At 39.1% G+C, this 6,819-nt stretch overlaps 1 long non-coding RNA gene and 1 pseudogene across 1 annotated transcript; both read left to right on the top strand.

The window, feature by feature from the left end:
* Nucleotides 1–332: 332 nt before the first annotated feature.
* On the top strand, nt 333–2,737 carry LOC136488246 (uncharacterized; annotated as a pseudogene).
* Nucleotides 2,738–3,277: 540 nt separating this feature from the next.
* On the top strand, nt 3,278–3,813 carry LOC136488624 (uncharacterized). Its single transcript, XR_010767400.1, has 3 exons — nt 3,278–3,336; nt 3,417–3,527; nt 3,620–3,813. It is a non-coding gene; the product is annotated as an uncharacterized lncRNA (long non-coding RNA).
* The last annotated feature ends 3,006 nt before the right edge of the window (nt 3,814–6,819 follow it).

Genomic DNA, 6,819 nt, shown 5'->3' with positions numbered 1-6,819 from the left:
TTAGTTGTTGGTGCCTGCAAAGATTAATTGTCATATTTTGCAATGGTTGGAAATTTAGCAATCTGATATTGCTATGTGCTGATATAAGGTTTCAAAATTCTATTGCCTAGTGGCATCAAATCTTTACATACCTGAGCAAAAACACAAGTATTATATATAAAGCTAATATGCCATCCTTTTGACCATTCTATCTGAACCGTAGCACTTCACTTGTTCTCAAGCTCCAAGTTCAAATAACATTACATATATGCACTTTAATCTAATTGCTACTCTTCTGTTATCTTTATTCTTAATTTTCTATTGGTACTATATTTTATTTAGATTGTGCAACCATGGCGGTGGATAATTGGACCATAAATCTTGAATGTGATGGGGCACCTGAAGGAGAGAGACATGTGAAAACGGAAATGGACAGAGATGTGATATGCTACTGGAACCTGATTGATTTGATCAAGGATCATGGATACTCATCAGTTGACTATCTATACTACAAGCGAAAAGATAGCTTGGTTGTACTAGAACAAGATCCTGAAGTGATGAAAATGCTTAACCAGTGTGAGAGCAAAAAGATGGTTAGCTTGTTTGTGACAAAGGACAGACTGGCCACTTTAGCGCCTACCAAGTCCAACAAAGAACCATCCAAATCTAAACCAAAAAAATAAAGGTATTAGAATGAACATATAATTTTACTCTTCTGTATGTATATCTGATTATTCAAGTACAACTTAACTATTCCATATCATGGTAGTTATCAATGATTTATTTTCATCCAAGATTAGCCTATTCAAAATTTGTTTAGCAGGAAGAGGAGGTACAAAGAAAAAGAAAGCATTAAATTTAATGCATACTAAAGCACTATATGCTAACGAGGTTGAGCAGCGCGATGATGAGAACCAGAACACATCAGGTACAAATGTAGTTAGATCAATCTCATTCATATGGATTGTATCTTAACTAGTTACTATCACTGTCATTCTATTTTTAATAGCTGATGGCGACAAAGAACCTAAAAAGCGAAAGGGGACTGTTTTAACACATGTTTGGGATCTACTTGACGGAGATAGTATAGTAGTAAAATGTAATAAGCTTGGACAGCCCATTGGAAAAGAAGGTGGCCTTTTAGGCCAATTTTTGGCACCATAGCAAGAAATGGTGGTTACTGTCCGGTTGGTGCCAAAGATTGGAGAAAAGTTAAGAAAGACTACGGAGAAACCATCATTCAATTTGTACAGGTTAGCTCTTTCTTCGCTCTTAGCACCTACATCAGTTTGTCTCTAGCCATCTTTGTTTTTGTTTCAGTTCGAAAATAAACCTGATATATCTTGAATAGATGAGAGGTTATTTGGGATGATGATTTGGTCTTTTTATTCAAGTGTAATTGAATTTGTGAAGTGAATTACATCTTAAGTGTTGAGTGCAGTAGCGTTTAGCTCATATAATATTGTGAGCCCACGTGGCCAGATGATAGACAAGAGTGTTTGGTGCAGATTTCTTTGTTTAAAAGATATGATTGTTATCATGTCATGAAGTCAAATTCATTCTTTAGTGACTTTCTTATTTTAGACAAAGTTCTTGTATCCTCATCCATGTGAGAAATGGATATTCAAATCGATTGGAAGAGATTGGAGAAAATACAAGGCAACATTAAAAAAGACACTATTTAATCCAAAGAAGAAAAGGTCTGTTTTGAACAAGCGTTGTCCAGATGATATTGTTGAAGCTGAATGGAAGGCCCTAGTAGGATACTGGAAGTCCAAAGAAGGAAAAGTAAGGCACCACTATTTACACTGTTTGGTATTTTTTACTATCATCATCTACTATTGTTGATTTCTACATGTATAATGGTTCATTATTTAATAATTTACTTTTCTTGTAGACCCTTAGTGAAAAGAACAAAATAAGTCGTGAAATGAGGAAGACAACTCATACAGCAAGTACAAAGAGTTATGCTCGTTGGTCTGAGGACATGGTGAGTACATCTTCTCGTAAAAAAATTATATATGATTCTTCTTGCTTTTCCTTTACTACTATTTTTGCAGAGGCAAGCTGATCCTGAAAAAAAACAGCCACATAGAGCAAAGGTTTATCTAGCCACTCACAGGAAAAGGGGAAAAGGGATAAATGAGCCAGTGGTATGCTACATGCACATGGGAACTTTTTTGCAATATATAATTATTTCTGTTTTCTGATGTCTGGATTTCATTGTTGTAGGTTCAATTGGAAAATCTCCTAGACACACAACCAGAGTTAGCACAAAATAGTGAGGGCGGAGTTGCATGGGAAGGTGATGCATTACATCAGGTGTTGGGAGAAGAAAAAGCTGGACAAGTGCACGGCATGGGATTGTTTCCGGTTCCTAAACAAGTTTATGGTCGAAAAACACACCATTTTAAGGACATTAATATAGTTTCACTAGATGGCTCATCATCTGATGTAGAGGTTCACATGTTGGAGGAAATAAGCCAACTTAAAGAGCATTCTAGAATGTAAGACAAAGTTATCGAAGAACTAAAAAACAATCAGAGGCACAATGAGAACCAAGAAGCAACAATGGTAAGAATGTACAGCTTAATTTTGTAACTCTGTATTGAAATGCGTTATTCAAACTTTATATCTTTTCTAGGGAAATTGTGCTAGGAGTGATCACAACAATTCTCAGAATCAAGTACTGAATTCTAAAAGAAAGGTATTTGCACTATTTTCCATGTTTTCACCTAAACTAGTATTTTGGCTTTAATATCCTTTCAAAATTTTGGAGAGTCCAGTGTGGTGCACCCAACCAGAATGAGGGATTCCTCAAACATAGGGATGAATTGGTAAAGTCACCCTTGCTTGTGAATTTAATGCTTATGCATCCATAAAGGATTTTTATAACAGCTAATGCTACTGTCTTTTCTGTTTACTAGAATAAAGAAACATGTGAGTTTGAATTTAGTGATGATGACAATGTACTTTTATCTGGAGAAAAGGTTATCAACTGGTTTCTTGTATTTAAGAACAACAATATACTCTTAGTTTAGTACATGTTAATATTTTACCTACTAATTATCATTTGAACGATTTTGAATTGGAATCAGTGCCAAAGTGATAATAATGACAAGGAAGTAGAAGAAGCAGAAGCACAGGCAATATTTGAACGACACCTCCATAATAATTATGCACCAACAGAGGTACACTATTTCAATGTACCATTGAATAAAATATATTAGACTTGTAATGCTAGTTATTTAAGATGTCTATAGCAGTGTATAAATACAATTGCCTTTCTCTTCAGTTCAGTTTGATTCTTGTCAAAGGAGTTCCGCCACAAGTAGAATAATACCAAAGAAACAAAAGGTATCTATGAACCACACTTTGCTATAATTATAGTAGATTTTGTGTCTTATTATTTTGTACTTTCATTTGACATGTGTAAGGGACATCACGGAGGGCTTGTAGATACTAGAACCATTGCACACCAGGAGGTGGCTCATGACAAGGCTACAAGCTACAGGCGCCAAACACCTAAACGACTTTCTCTAATGAAGGTAGTTGAACATATCACTTGTTCTAAATGCATGATCATGATGTACAACTAAAGGGTTGCTGGTCACTAAGAGATTATGTCAAATTAATGTAGGTTGGGTCCACAGTGCTACTAATGACTTCGAAATATCCTAATAAGGCTAATGTGGCATATGCAACTCTCTTGAGCACTAATCCAGAAGCCCTTGTTGGTGGAGTTAAGATAGGAAGTCAATTCTACAAAGTGCGTATCAATCATCCTATAACAAAAGATGAGCCATTAGTGAGGCCTATGCTTGGGTGCGACAATATTGGTGATGCTCATGCCAAAGGAGTCCAAATTTCTTGGCCTTTGATGTTTGTATGTTCAAAACTAGCTTTCCTAACTTTACATCAATGTATATATGTGCCTTAATTTGTAATGTTACAACTTAAATTTTCTTTGCAGGTTGAAATGATTAATGGTTGAATTCCTACATCAATGCGCATTGGAAGAAGCAGTGGACTTTAGGAATCATAGCTAGTTCTTTAATTTTTCTTTCTAGTATGGACTACGTGTGTTTGCTCTCTTGAGCCATATCGTTATGTACATATACTACGATTTGTTCTAAACAAGCACTATGTTTGAGATCATTCCACAATATGTGGATCATGCTATGATTATGGAAATTTGTGGTTTATGTGATTTTACAGTGTGTCATATTTGTGCGATTATATAATAATCCTTGTGCCATATGTATTGGAGAAATAAATATGTGTTTCATAATCCGAATATGTTGCAATAGATATAAAAAAGTGTTACAAACCATGTGTTGCTTTGTTTCATATATTGTGCTCTACCATAATGTGGAAGTGTTACTAGAACTAAAAAAAGTGTTACAATAGACATTCTTGTAACACTATGCAAATGTTACGATAGATAAATAAATATGTTCCACACTATGCATTCTACCATATTGTTAAGTGTTACTAGAGAAAAAAAAAGTGTTACAACAAAAATCATTGTAACACTAGACAAGTGTTCCTGTAGACAAGTAGTTGTGTTACAATAAACCAGTCTATTGTAACATAGCCAATTGGAACACAAAAGAAAATATGTTATTAAGTGAGCTAGTAACACTTTTTCCATATATACAGTAACACAAGCTGGTGTTACTATATCCCTGCGCTGTAGTAGAATGCCACTGCCAACGTGCAGCACGCACAGCTGGGCCGCCATATGATGGTCCCCATCACGACCGGGCGTCAACTCGAGCTGATCCACAAAGGAGTTCGCTCGTCCTCGCCGCGCCGCAGGAGCTGAGGCCGGTGTTCTCATGGTACAACCTGCGACGGCCCAAGCAGCCGCTCCTCCGTCGTAAAAACATCGCGGGCGGGGAGCTGGGTCAGCGCCGGCGCGGCCTCGTGGCACCGCCGGCACTGTACACGAAGGACCCATCTTTCTTCGATCTTCCATATATATATGTACTACTTGTAGTAAAAAGATCGACCAGGACCCGGCCATCTACCACCACCACCTTGGTGACGCGCCCGGCGCGCCCCATGCCTCAACATGTGACTTTCTTTTGCGCTGACATGTGGGCCTCACGCCCTCTCCAGGCCCACACACGTTCACACATGACTGCCCACCTTTAAATCCCAGTCACCACAACACTTAAATCCTAGTCGCCACAACACGCTCCTCACTCCTTCCCAAAATACTTAACCTTATACTCCCTCCATTTGAGAGTCGAACGCGGCAATAGTAGAGGCCAATCATCCGGCTCTTCCTCCCTCCTTCCCAAAATACTTAACCTTATACTCCCTCCATTTTAAATTACAAATCGTTTTAATATTTTTGATTTATCCATTTTACTATGTATCTTGACATATTATTTATCTAGATGCATAACAAAATGGATGTACAAAAAAATCAAAGTGCAGAGAGAGTAGCATTTAATTTTTTTTTCTCTCAAAATTGTAGTCATTCTCATTTTCCAATACAACCTTTCTCTTCTCAAAATACTACCTCATTCGCAAAAGAATGTAATTATGGGACGTGTGCCGGTCAAAGAAGTTCAAGTTGGACCAAGTTTGTAGCAAATATTATTAGCATTTATACCTCTAAATAAATTTATTATAAAAATATATTCTATAACTAATCTAATAGTACTTACTTCGTATCATAAATGTTTGCGCTTTTTTATATAAATTTAGTCAAAGTTCAAACTTTTTGACTTCTCGAAAAACAAGAATTCTATTCTTTTATGGATGGAGGGAGTACATCTTTTTTTCTTTTTCCAATACATCTCTATATGTATTCCTCTCCGTCTCTCTACTTTTCTATTTTGTGTGCACTGCACCTTTTCACTATTTCTTAATCCCTGTGTCCAAACCTAAAACGTTAAATATTTAGGGACAAAGGTAGTGTGCTCGATCTGTTTATTAAGCTACAGCATTGCTAGAACCTGTGCGGTTCCTGAAATTCCAAATTAACTTGTAACCAACTGAAATTCCAAATATCAAGCAATATAAGCGTACTAGTTCAGGTTCAGGATGCTAGATGAAGATGTTTATTAGATCTGACGTAATTCCGTGAACCAAATTCAAAAAAAAAATTGCTAGAAACCAGCACAAATTTCTTATTCGAATTTATTTTCTACTAGGCGCTAGCTGACCGCTTAGTACTGAAGCTTTACCGGCAAATGAGGGTTTATGTAGTGTGGACCAAAGTGGGTGCAGCGGACAACGGACAGGGACAGCAACGCCTTCTTCCTCATGTCGACCTCGACCATCCATACCTTCCTTTCCTCGAAGCTTTCGAACTCGATCTCACCGACGCTGAAACAGACGACGTCTGGGTTGTCCAAGCTCACGACAGGGCAAGCCGGATGCACGCGCGGGAGTCCGTCGTAGCCCGGCAGCGCCCAGAGCTCCTCACAGTCGAGCGCGGCGTCCTTGACCCACGCCATTGGCCCGTCGTCCGTCCTGAGCGCCAGAGTCCAGGTGGTCACCAAGAAGGCATTGCTGGACCGCGCGCAGCAACAGCAGCGGAGGTCAATGCTGACGTACTTCAACGCGCCGACGCCGACGGCATCGCCGACGACGCCGCATATGTCTCGAGAATACTCGGTCTCCGGGCGCCTGCCGTCCTCGTAGTGGTCCGTCCATGGAGGGGGCACCACGGGCAGCCGCACGTAACGGAGCCTGCTGGGACGCTCCTCCGCCATGTCGCAAAGGAAGACGTAGCCGTGGCTGTAGGCGACCCAGCACAGCAACCTGTCGCCGACGGGAACGACCTTATCGCCCATGTACTGGCGGTTCCACGACCACGGC

The sequence above is a fragment of the Miscanthus floridulus genome, chromosome 10, assembly GCF_019320115.1.
Source record: "Miscanthus floridulus cultivar M001 chromosome 10, ASM1932011v1, whole genome shotgun sequence".
In the NCBI taxonomy this organism is placed as follows: domain Eukaryota; kingdom Viridiplantae; phylum Streptophyta; class Magnoliopsida; order Poales; family Poaceae; genus Miscanthus; species Miscanthus floridulus.
Note: the sequence above shows the minus strand (reverse complement) of the source record. Positions and strands in the feature narration are given on the sequence as shown.